Source organism: Lagenorhynchus albirostris, chromosome 11 (assembly GCF_949774975.1).
Source record: "Lagenorhynchus albirostris chromosome 11, mLagAlb1.1, whole genome shotgun sequence".
Lineage (NCBI taxonomy): Eukaryota > Metazoa > Chordata > Mammalia > Artiodactyla > Delphinidae > Lagenorhynchus > Lagenorhynchus albirostris.
In genome coordinates, this window is record NC_083105.1 from 102,402,022 (window position 1) to 102,414,876 (window position 12,855).

Consider the following 12,855-nt stretch of genomic DNA (forward strand, 5'->3'; position numbering starts at 1 on the left):
GCAGTCAAGTGGTTAGGGCTCCACACTTCCACTGTAGGGGGCCCAGGTTCGATCCCTGGTCGGGGAATTAAGATCCCGCATGCCACGCAGTGAGGCCAAAAAAAAAATGCTTTTTTAAAATCTGGAACTTACTTGGTGGCACAGTGCTTGGAATCTGCCTGCCAATGCAGGGGACACGGGTTCGAGACCTGGTCCAGGAAGATCCCACATGCTGCAGAGCAACAAAGCCTGTGCCACAACTACTGAGCCTGTGCTCTAGAGCCTGTGAGCCACAACTACTGAGCCCACGAGTCACAGCTACTGAGCCCACGTGCCACAACAACTGAAACCCACATACCTAGAGCCTGTGCTCTGCAACAAGAGAAGCCACTGCAGTGAGAAGCCCACGGACCGCAACGAAGAGTAGTCCCCGCTCACCGCAACTAGAGAAAGCCCGCACGCAGCAACGAAGGCCCAATGCAGCCAAAAATAAATAAATTTAAACAAACAAAAAACAAACAAACAAAACCTGATTTCTGAGGCCTAACAGGGTTAATGAATCAGAATCTCTGGGGACAGTGTTTGGGAATTGACGTCCTTTTTTTTTTTTTCCCCAGTGTTTGTAAGTAAAATTTTAGTGGAACATAATCATGCTCATTTGTTTTCATATTGTTTATGGCCACTTTTTCACTATAATAGTTAAACAGGATTGAAACTCTGTAGTCAACAAGACCTATTTATTCCTTGGCCCTTTAGAGAACGTTTGTTGACCCCTGATGTAATAAAATAAACCTATGCCCTGAAAAAAAAAAAACCCAAACTTTGCTTTTTTATGTCACTTTCTATTTTCTATTTTTTTTTTTTTAAGACTAGGTACATTGGGCTTCCCTGGTGGTGCAGTGGTTAAGAATCCACCTGCCAGTGCAGGGGACACGTGTTCGAGCCCTGGTCCGGGAAGATCCCACATGCCGCGGAGCAGCTAGGTCCGTGAGCCATGGTCGCTGAGCCTGCGTGTCCCAGAGCCTGTGCTCCGCAACGGGAGAGGCCACAACAGTGAGAGGTCCGCGTACCGCAAAAAAAAAAAAAAAAAAAATACCTGGAGACCAATGAAAATGGAAACAAAACATACCAAAACTTATGCAATGCAGCAAAAGCAGTTCTAAGAGGGAAGTTTATAGCAGTAAACACCTACATTAAGAAAAAAGAAAGAATTCAAATGAATCACCTAACTTTACACCTAAAGGAATTAGAAAAAGAAGAACAAACTAAGCCCAAAGTTAGTTGAAGGAAGGAAATCACAAAGGTCAGAGTGAAAAATCAATGAAATAGAGGTTAAAAGACAATAGAAAAGATCAAAGAAACTAAGAGCTATTTTTTTAAAAGATAAACAAAATAGACAAACTTTTAGCTAGACTTTCCAAGAGAAAAAAGAGAGTGGACTCAAATTAAATTATAAATAAAAGAGGATCATGAAACTTCTGTGAATAATTATACACCAATCTATTGGACAACCTAGAAGAAATGGATATTCTCCTAGAAACACACAATCTACCGAGAATGAATCATGAAGAAATAGAAAAATCTGAACAGATCAATTTTTAGTAAGGAGATTGAATCAGTAAATCAAAAACCTCCCAACAAACCAGATGGCTTCACTGGTTAACTCCACCAAACATTTAAAGAAGAATTAATACCAATGCTTAAACTCTTCCAAAAAATAGAAGCGGGAACACCTCCAAACTCATTTCAAGAAGCCAGCATCACCCGATACCAAATAAGACAAGGACACTCCAAGAAAAGAAAATTATAGGCCAATATCCCTAATGAACATAGCTGCAAAAAACCCTCAACAAAATACTATCAAATTCAGCTGTACATTTGAAAGGATCATGTTCCATGATCAAGTGGGATTTATTCCAAGGATGCAAGGATGGTTCAGCATTCACGAATTAACCAATGTGATAGACCACATTAACACAATAAAGGATAAAAATCATATGATCAGGGCTTCCCTGGTGGCGCAGTGGTTGAGAGCCCGCAAGCCACGACTACTGAGTCTGTGTGCCACAACTATGGAAGCCTGCGCGCCTAGAGCCCGTGCTCCACAACAAGAGAAGCCACCGCAATGAGAAGCCCGCGCAACGCAACGAAGAGTAGCCCCCGCTCGCTGCAACTAGAGAAAGCCTGCGCGCAGCAATGAAGACACAACACAGCCAAAAATAAAAATAGAATAAAATAAAATAAAATAAATAATAAAAAGCTTGTGTTAAAGAAAACATCCAATTAGTTGGCTGCATTTCACAGTTTGTTTTACACTGAAGGGGTACAGAACACACAACCCCAAAATACTCCACTTTGGCATACTGATTCTTCTGAGCTGAGGGCACTTGGGAAATAGCAGATACAGGAAGGGTTCTCTGTCCTACCTCCCCCTTTCTACCTAAAACCAGGTCATAGCATTTCCCATGAAAACGGTACCTCCCTGTACCAGGAAGAGAGCATTCTTTATTTTTTTCTACCAGTTTTATTGAGATATAATTGACATTTAACATTGTGTAAGTTTCAGGTGTGCAACATGATGATTCTGTAGAACATTCTTAGACTGGGAGTTGACCTAAACCAAAATGGACCTGTGCTAAGAACCCTACTAAAGTAGCCTGATAGTCCATGAGTTCCCCTCTCCCCATATATTTCCTAGGCATTTTCCCCCAATTTACTGTCCCTAGTCCAGGCCACTTTGTCTCGCCACATCCCCACAATTTTTTATTCTTTATGTAAAAAGGTATGTAAGCTTTTGGCTCTAATGTTCTCCTCAGGTCTTCATTTTCCTTCTGAAGACTCCTGTGTGCATGTAAAAACATTAAATTTATAAGCTTTTCTCTTGTTAGTAATGTCTTATCTCAGTTTACTTCTTAGGCCAGCCGCAGAACCTAAGAGGGTAGAAAGAAATTTTTCCTCTCCTACAACATATGTATGAGACAAACACAAGGATTGGTTTGACATTTCTTGCTCTTTCTTCTAAGTTTCTCTTTTTTTATGGTCCATCTTTCACTTTGTCCAGATTTTTTCCCCTCAGTTCTAATGTTTATATTTCAGCAGCTTGTAGATACTGCGGGAGAAGAGAAGAGTTTAGATTGGTTTTAGGTATTTCGTAATGATGAAGCTGTTAACCTCCTTTTGTAATTTTTTCTGGAAAGCGGTAGACACAGTTCTTTCAAAGAAGACTGCTAATTTTGATTGTCACTAGTAGAATGATTTGTTTCTTTTTTCTCCTTAAAAATAGCAATTGTTCTGATTAGAAAAATAATATAATTTCTCTTTTCTTTATTGGAGAAGAAAAACAAAACAAAACAAACCAGCTGGGACTCCAAGCTTAAATTCACAATGGGGTCTGGAGCATTTTCTCTGTCCTTTAGCATTTGAAAGCTGCACCTTCATTTGCTGGTCGCTCTGGTTACCTCTTCAGTTCTCATTGGCTGTTGACTTGCAGATCACAACGCAGGCTGAGGCTGTCCCCAGAGCAAGTCCATCATCACCATTTCTGCAGCATATACTGTAGCACCACTGACGCCTCATTCTGGGGTGGCCGAAACCGGATTATGAATGTCACTTACCCAGTGATGCGCTTCTCTGTCAACAACATCTGATCATTATAGAGATGACCACACCAGACTAGCTGTGCCTCAGGGCACTGTTGGGTCACTGGTGACTAGTAGGGGGAGTAGGAGTGGAAGGGACTCTTTCCTGGGTGTTGCAGAAGAGGAAGTACTCCACCCTCCTGTGGGGAAGTGTGACACCTTTAGGATGGAGGGAACAGACATTCTAAAAATCCACAGCTGACACAGTTGTTTCTGAGGTGCTGGAGGATACAGAATTTTACTGAATTCCCCTTGGTTTTTGGACTGCTAGTTAGAAGACAATATGTAGAGATCATGAACTGAAGCACAGTTGGGGAGAGAGACCTGAAATATCTGCTTTGGGACATTTAAGGGTGACCTTTAAGTAAGAGATATGGATGAAGCCATCTGTGGATGTGGGACTCAGGGGATGGTCCTTCAGCTCAGGGATGGTGTCAGTGTCTTCACTGGCTGAGAAGGTGTGAGCATTCTGAGGGAATGATGGGGTTTGTTTCATCACTGGGAGCATCAGGAATTGGTAGTAGTGATCTGGGACTGGGGTCAAGATGACAGAGAAAGAGAGGAAAAATCTTGGTGGGAAAATCATAAGGATCTTTCTCACATGTTTTAGCCCATGAAGGACTGTTCCAGAGGAAAGCACTTTGTTTTGTCAAAGCAAAGTCATTGAGAGAAGGATGCAGAAAAGGTTTGAGGTATTTGAACACTCTCTTAGTTAATGGTCTTTTATGTAGCTCTGGCCTCTGTAGTAGACCTCTTTTTAAGCCTGAGGCCCCTGATCTCATCTGTGCCCTGTGTGAGTCGGTACACGGGTCAGATTCGCTCTGCAAATACACTGGTGTTGTTTCTAAGGTGCTGTCGAAGTGTAAGTTTGTCTGCTTTGATTTCTCTTTCAAGCTTAACTGGGTGGACTTAGTTCTAAAATACTAGTATTAAGACCATTTTATTCATGCTCTTTCTGATTTTAGTAACTTTAATCACTTCTTAGATTTTACATTTCCAGGCTGGAGGGTCCTCTGTTTTAAACATTTTTCCTTATATTGTGTATCGGATCTTCGGTCTTTTGATAGATCTGTGACGCTTTTTCCAGCCTCCTTCGTTTTCGGTTGGTGTGGTTCCAGGGAGGGACAGGCCTGGGTCATGGATGTCCTTGAAAGCTTATGGGTTTCCTTTAATCAGTATAACAAGATTTTTGACAGTTAAGGCAATATAACCTCCTTGGAGCGTGATAAATCCCTCTTAGAACGGAATGTGAAGAAAACATTTTCTACACCGGCCAACTCCTACACTTTTTTCTTGTAGAGTAAGTATGTAGCAAAACCCGATCTTGGGGTCTAAGAAGTTACAGCTCAATTGAATCTCACAAGTAGAAAACGACTCGCTCTGGGTTAACAGACACGGTATTTATTGCTGAATTAGTTTCTGACCTGCTATTACGCTAAAACATTTTAAAAATCGCTCTGAATTACATATATTTTAAGAGGAGCGGGCTCACATTCGTTTTCTGGAAGTCGTGGGGCACAAATGGTAGTGTCTTCGGGAGGTGATAAAAGGCAAATGCTGTTGTTTTGGGCAAGATGTTTCGGATTTAGGTCCGAAGCCTCCACAGACTACGCCTAGCAATCCCTCAGTTTCGGTTCCGCCCAAGGCGTGTGAGGTGTATCCATAGAGACCGGGAAGCTTCCCGAGCCGGGCGGCCCCGCCTCTTCCGCTGCACACGCTCCCGCCTCCGGAGGCAGGGAAGCTAAAGGACTTCCGTGTCCCCGGGCTCTCGGCGCCGCCGGATCGTGTTGCGGACCACCCCCCGTGGCTCCCAAGCCTTTCCAGGCCGGGGAGCGGCCTGGCGGGGCGCTTCCGGCTTGGGCCAGCGCGGCTGCGCACGAGGAGCGCTCTCATTGGCCAGAGCCGCCTCTTGCGATTCGCGTCACGGCGGCGGCGGTGTGAGGACCCTCCCGGACGCTGGGTCGCGGCGGCGGCAGCGGGCGGCCCCACAGCTGGTTTGGGGTCCCGGCGGCCGCGGTTCCGAGGAACCCGAGACGCGTGGCGAGGCGGCGGCGAGCTCTGGTGAGTTTCTCGAGTGGGAGCACGGGCCAGGCCGGCGGGGCCGAGGGTTGAGGGCGGGTGTCCCGGCGGCGCGGCGGGCGGCGAGCGCGCTCCTCCATCCCCTGCTCTGTCCGCCCGACCCCCGGGCCGGCGCCCCTCCGGGCCGGGTTTCCTCTGCCCCGGGCCTCTCAGCCCCGGCTCCCTTCCGGTACTCCCAGCCCTGGGTCCCCTCAGTCCCGAGTCCCTTCAGCTCCGGGTCTCCGGCTTCCTTCCATCCCGGGTCCTCTCAGCCCCGGCTCCTTTCGGCCCCAGCTCCCTTTGGTACCGGCGCCCCCAGCCCCGGGTCCCTCGGCCCCGGCTTCCTTCGGCCCCGGGTCCGCCCTCCGCCCCGAGTTCCCCCGGCCCCAGCGCCCCTCCGCGTCTCCGCTGGCCGCACTCCTGGGTGGGCTCCGCTTGGGCCCCCGTCCGGCCCCTGCGGCGGGGAGACCCCTCACCGGTGCTTGCCCGCGCGCAGGCGGCCGGGGGGACCGCGTTCTGGGCCTGGTGTCCCGGGCGTCGGGCTGCCGTGTGTCGGTGTCGCCCCTTGAGGCTGCTGCTCACCGGCTTCGGTGGGTCTGGGCGTCTGTGCGAGAGCTCGCCTTGGGCACCGCTGGCTCTGGGTGTTGTTTACTGTCTCCTCTGGGGTTTGACAACTTGGCGAGGTCGCTCAGCAGAAAGCTTGAGCGGTCCCGCTGCGGTTGTATCGGGCACGCTGGCTGCGTTGCAGGGGGTTGGCGTCTTTCTAGCAGAGTGGTCTTCTGACGTCTTCAGGTTTAGACTCTGGACTTCGCAGCCTTCGTAGCTCTTCCCAAAACAGTCCTTCTTCCCTCCTCCAGAGAAACCATTGAAAACTCAAAGAAATCTGTCATAATATTTCAAACCACGTTCCACGTGAAATGTTAAGAATAGTTTCCTTCAACCCAAAGCTTTATTTTTGGGGCGGAGATCAGAAACTTTGTCAGTTTTGAAGTTTGAAGTGTCCTATCAAAGGCCACTTGCATGTCTCATCTTAACCACCCTCTGACTCTAATTCCGTTAGAATTTCATAGATTTTTCATTCCTGAGTTTTTCATTTCTAACGTTTATTTCATAGAAATTTCACTTCTAATGCTGTTAGATGTCCATAGATGTTTTCATCTCCTTTCACAAATTTGTCGGTGCCGATTGTGATTATCCAAGACTAAAATCCTTTCCTCAGTAGTTGGGACTTCCACGCCTGTGGTGGCCGCTGCTTGGTGAATTATTATGAAATTTGAAGAAATTTCAAGTTGATTTAAATATGAAAGACATACTTCTTTTAGTTTCTGTTTGTGATTGCCTACCCACTAGTTTATGTTCCTATCTAGACTTTAGGCTCCTTAGCAAGTTTTCTCTTACTGGGGCACTAAGGATGAGAGGAGGATTTCCAGAGCCTAAATGAGAGAGTTTGTGTTTTTCTGTCCGTACCTTCCCATATATTAATAAATGAATAGGGTTTTTTTCCCCATCAATAATGTCAGTTTAGCTCATGCACTTTCTTTGTTGTAAATTATATTTTGTTTTCCAAAATGAAAACAATTTTGTTTCCTTCTTTATTTCAGGAGTTGGCAAACTTGACTGCTTGTGGGCAGTGTCCTGCCAGCTTCCTGTTTTTGTAAATTAAATTGTCAGTGGGACATAGCCGTATGCGTTCATTTAGGTATTGTCTGGTTGCTTTTGTGGTTCAACAGTGGAGTTGAATAGTTGGGACAGAGACCCTTATGGCCTGTAAAGGGTAAAATATTTACTATGTGGCCTTCAATAGAAAAAGTTTGCCGACTCCTACTTTATTTCATTAAAAATGATGCATACTCAATGTGGAAAATTAAAATGACTCAGTAAAGTATAAAGGAGAAAGTAAATATTATCCAGAATCACAGCACTTAGAGGGGTTTGTTTTTATGATTATCCTTATAGAATCTATTAGTGATTGTTTTCATATAAATGGACTTATATTGCTAAGTGTTTATTTGTAATCTGTTAAAAACTCAGATTATCTTTATTTGGCTGTTGAATACATTGTATTCTCTGGATTGTAGATCTCACTAGAAAGGGCTTGATGAGCCAAGTTTTCCTGATTTGTCTTACCAGTCAAGATTTAAAAAAACTGAGGCACAGTGGATGCTTGGTGGCAGTGGAGGACACTACTTATTGAGCACTTACTATGGACTAGGTAGTTTTCCAATGCTTAACATGGAGTAAGTCACTTAATACCTGCGGCAGCTTTGTGTGGGTACAAAAACTATTATCCCTAGTTTCAGATGAGGAGACTGAGGCACAGAGAGATTAACTACCCAAGTTCGTCAGCTAGTTAATGGTGGAGCTGGGGTTTGAATCCATGCAGTCTGGTTTCAGGACCCAGGCTCTCCATGTGCTGCAGAGCCTCTTAGAGTATTGCTCAGTGTAGAAAGTTTTTAGACAGTCCAGAAATATGTAATGTGAAAATTCTTCCTTGTGCTCTTCACTCTCTGTAGAAAACCACTGTTAATAAGTTTGATATAGAGCTTTCCCGCTCTCTTTGTCTGCATATGCAAATGTTTATTTGCAAATCTGTCTAAACATGTAGGTTTTTAAAAAATTAATAGACTTTATTAGAGCAGTTTTAGATTTACATAACTTTGTGTGGATAGTAAAGAAAGTTCTCATATTATCCACCCTCCATTTTCCCTTGTTGATAACACCTTGCATTAGCATGCTGTATTTGTTACAATTGATAAACCAATATTGCTACATTATTAATTAAAATCTACATATTAGGGCTCATTTTTCCTGTTGCAGAGTTTTTAAAATGGGATCAAACCAACCATTGTTCAGCAGTGTGCTTTTTTGGGTGATTTTCAAAATATAGTGCTTCTGGACTTTTGAATGCAAATAAACAGTCTTTATTCACTAACATTCAGATTAATGACACAAATTTAGCCTTTTCCTTGGAGTGGAAAACTTGCCTGGAAGTTACTTCGTTTTCTCTTTTTCAAAAGTTAATCTTGTAGCACCAGCTGCTTTTCTCTGAAGAAAAACTTATTATTATTTTTTTCTTCTGCGGTACGCGGGCCTCTCACTGTTGTGGCCTCTCCCATTGCGAAGCACAGGCTCCGGACGCGCAGGCTCAGCGGCCATGGCTCACGGGCCCAGCCGCTTCGCGGCATGTGGGATCTTCCCGGACCGGGGCACGAACCCGCGTCCCCCGCATCGGCAGGCGGACTCTCAACCACTGCGCCACCAGGGAAGCCCAGAAAAACTTATTTTTTGATGGGACATTCTGGCTCCTCTCTGAAGCCGTTCAGCTTCTCGGAGACTTCTTGCTGTTCTTCATCGGAAGAGTGGTGCACATCAACCCACCTTAGCATCAGCTTCCTCCTCCCTGAGACTGGTGTTTCCCCACCCATCTTGATCGTTCTCAGCATTCTCTTGCTCAACTTCCAGAACTTCTGTTCCTGGAATGTAATCTTTAGCATCTAATTCTCCATGTTCTTGTACCCTTGATTTTATTGAGGCCTCTGTAGTCTTACCCTGGAATTCCTTCTGCAATATCTGAGGGTTCAGTTTTTGGAAGAACTGAATCAGAGTCCTAGGAGACATCATCACATTCTTTCTTTGTGTTTCATTATTCTGGGCAAGGTTTTGAGGAAGTTTTTTAGTCATTGAGCTGTTATCTCTTTCAGAGCTTTGTTTCCTACTGTCATGACTTCCCCAGAGTTCTTGTCATAACAGAATGGGTGGCATGGTCGTGAGCAACACCGGAATGCGCTCTGCGACTGCCAGGCGCTGAGAAGTGTATACAGCAGACCGAAGGATCTCGTTACTTCTCCTTGGTGCTGCTGCAGAAACCTGTGCACAAAGAGATAGAAAAAGCGTGTGAATCCCTGCCAACCTGGAGGTAAGGCCCAGGGGCACTAACCTCACTTCACGGGTCTCCTTGAAACTCTTCAGCTGCTTTAGTGGTTTTCGTGCACATTCTTGGGGCTCATGAATCTACCAGATAGCTGAAAAGTTAAACACTTCGAACTCTTTTCTTCTTTTGTTTCTGAAGTACGTTGGTAACCTTCTTTCCTTGTGTTTAGAGCCTCTCCCCCAAGGCATGCTGCATTAGCATTCTGGGTCGTTGTCCTCTTCCTCTTGTTCATCTTGCCCTTGTTAGAATGTCAAGGCAGCGACCTTAGAGAACCACACAGTTGTGGGACTTCCCTGGCGGCCCAGTGGTTAAGACTTCGCGGTTCCGATGCAGAGTGAGAGAGTTCGATCCCTGGTTGGGGAATAAGATCCCACGTGCTGCACGGCACAGCCAAAAGATTACAAAAAAAAGAGACAGAAGCATACGGTTGTGATAACATTGACGGTCTTGGCGTCATTTCAGATGCTTCTTCTGTAGTTTAGGGATCACTTCCAAAGATATCTTGGGTGCAGTTGTGTTGCTGTCCCTTAACATGTGCATGTGTAATTCTGCAATACTATATTCACCTTATTCTTGTTTTTGCACTTTTATTCTCATCAGTCACAGAATGAGTGTACAGAGTCGTAGAAACTTACATGGCAGCGTCGAGGTTCAAAGAAGATCTCTGGCAACCTTGATGGATAGATGAGGTATTCAGGAAGATCAGAGTATTGCAAAATGTTATTGGAAGGCCTGCATTCAAGACAGTGTAGCTGTAGGAGGCCAAATCTTTCCGTTCTTGAGGAAAGTTATCTAGATGTTCTGGGTGGCAGAACATCTGTGCCATAAACATCACCAGCTTTGCCAGTTCTTTGCTGGGTTTATTTGGTTGCAACTTGAAAATCTCCCACGCTGGGTTTGTAGTGAATATTCTGCTGTGGACTCCTCAGTGTAGGCCAGAGGGGCTACTTTATTATTCCTGTACCTGCTTGCAGGCTGCTGGGCAGCTGGACAGGTTGGCTGCAGACTGGCTCTCCTTGAGCAGTTCTCAGAAGAGCTACACCACTGACACCAGCCAACCCTTCTCAGGCTGTGGCTTGGAATCTTGCTTCCAGGTGTGACCGGAAGTAGCACTTGGGAGCTTGGCACGTGGCGCCATCTTGGCTCATAGTCGTGTGCGTTAAAAACCAACACTCATGATGGCTTTCCAGGTCAATCCGTTTGTGTCTACTCTGTTCTTTAAATCGTTTCTTAGTATTTTGTTGAATGTGTGTACCATAATTTAACAGTGTTCCTATTGCTGGATGTTTAGATTGTTTAAATTTATTGTATATCATGCGTATGCATTGCATGTACAATTGTTGCGTGCTGATGGCTCTTTAGAGTAGCTCTCTGAGAGTCTAGTTACTGGGTTGAAGGAAATGCATGTTTTACTTTTTGATGTGTATTGCCAGACTGCCATCCAGAAAAGTCACAGCAGTGTTAACTCTTGACCAGAAATGTGGCCGAGGTCTAGCTTCTCCATGCCATTTCCAACTTTTTTTTTCAGTCTGTATCTGATTGGCAGTTAAACATGTCTTGCAATGATGTAATCTGTCTCATTGGGAGATGTGTTTTGTTTTGATAGCATTCTTTTGAAGTTGATTTAGAATTACTTTAGGCAAAATCTACATTCTGTAGTTGTTCTTTCTAATACTTACCCCTTAGATAGAGCTGCTTACCTATTTAGATTCCCTATCTAGTCCTGGAAAGCAGCGCGATTTTGCCATCCCTGTTAAAAGAATCTGGACGACTGCCCAGTAGACTATACATTTCTTGAAGATGAGGAGCATATAACTTTATTCATATCTGTTGTAATCCTGGTGGTGAGTAAATGTTATATTCTTTTCAAAACCTAAATTGGATTGTGTTGTTTTGGGCTTACTGCTGAGTGAAGTGCTTTAACTTTGTTAAAAATAATCTTTTCAAAGTCTTTGTGAATTGTCATCTTGGTGTATATTCTCTATGTTATCTCTTTTTAAAAAAAGATTTTTTTGATGTGGACCGTTTTTAAAGTCCTTATTGAATTTGTTACAATATTGCTTCTGTTTTATGTTTTGGTTTTTTTGGCTGCGAGGCATGTGGGAATCTTAGCTCGCTGACCAGGGATCGAACCCGCATCCCCTGCATTGGGAGGCAAAATGTTAGCCACTGGACTGCCAGAGAAGTCCCCCTGTATTATCCTTTATTTCTAAAATGAGATAAATAAGAGTGATTGACATCCTAGGCCCTGTTTGTAAGGAAATAATTAACCAAACCTATTTAATAAGAACATTTGGTATTCAGTTTTGGAAGTTAAGGAATGGATTAATTAGGGGATTTGTTTCATGTAACCCATGGTTTTGAATTTTCTGTATTGGGGTATACCATGTGTTAGAGGGGATGTGTGCTGCCTAAATGGTGTGCTTGGCTTCAATAGACATTGTGAGGCTCCAGACAGAAGGAGAAGGGAAGGCAAACTCAGAAAACTGCCAGAATATCTTTAGGCATGGGCAAAATACCTGTGGGAAAGGACACTTCAAGTTTTTAAAAAGGCGGCCACATGCACACAAAAAAACCCACAGAACTTTCTTTATATATGACTTGTAATGTTACATATTCTTATTGGACTTAGGAATTTTCCACAATGTCCATGCACAGGAAAACAAAGCATATAAAGCAAAATGGTCTTGAAGAGAAAGAAATAATTAGCTTATTAAATTTTGACCAACTTCACGTTTTCTTTTGTATACATTTTTTTGTTAGTATATTAGCTAATTATTTTTCACTGGTAGCATATTGACTTTAATCCTGTATGTCCTGAAATTTTAGTATCGTGAACATGTATGCATAGTTGTATTTGCATACCCATTCCTTTGGTCCAGGAAGAAGCAATGATGGTGAAAACTCCTTAGCGTGGTGGAACAAAAAGTTTATTTTTATTTTCTTGGAATTTATTTACATTTTATTTCACTGCAGAATTTCTGTAACTTAAAAGAGCCAGAAATATAATAATTATATATATATAAAAGAAAAATGAGGAAAAGGAGAAGGCATATATTCTTTTCCCAAGTGGCAGCATAATTCAGTGACTAAGAATAAAATTTGGATTTGAATTTTCTTGGCAGCCGAGATGAAAATGGAAATATGGTAAAATATATAGCACTGAACTGGAAGGAGGAACAAAACCAATTTTCCAAGGATAAATCTTCGCTTGATGGATTTTAAGGAACTATTTAAATTGGGTGTTAC

General features: G+C 43.7%; 1 protein-coding gene and 1 pseudogene across 2 annotated transcripts in view; one reads left to right on the plus strand and one right to left on the minus strand.

Moving 5' to 3' along the window:
• The first annotated feature begins 5,521 nt into the window (after window positions 1-5,521).
• Window positions 5,522-12,855, plus strand: part of ADIPOR2 (adiponectin receptor 2) — a 52,314-nt gene continuing 44,980 nt past the window's right edge. Inside the window, exons 1-2 of one of the 2 annotated variants that reach the window (XM_060164433.1) lie at window positions 5,530-5,678; window positions 9,426-9,591. The gene's annotated coding sequence lies outside the window, so the exon portion shown is untranslated. Of the gene's footprint in view, window positions 5,679-9,425; window positions 9,592-12,855 lie in introns of both variants that reach the window. The other variant, XM_060164432.1, reaches the window with a different exon arrangement.
• Window positions 5,904-10,744, minus strand: LOC132530028 (protein SDA1 homolog; annotated as a pseudogene).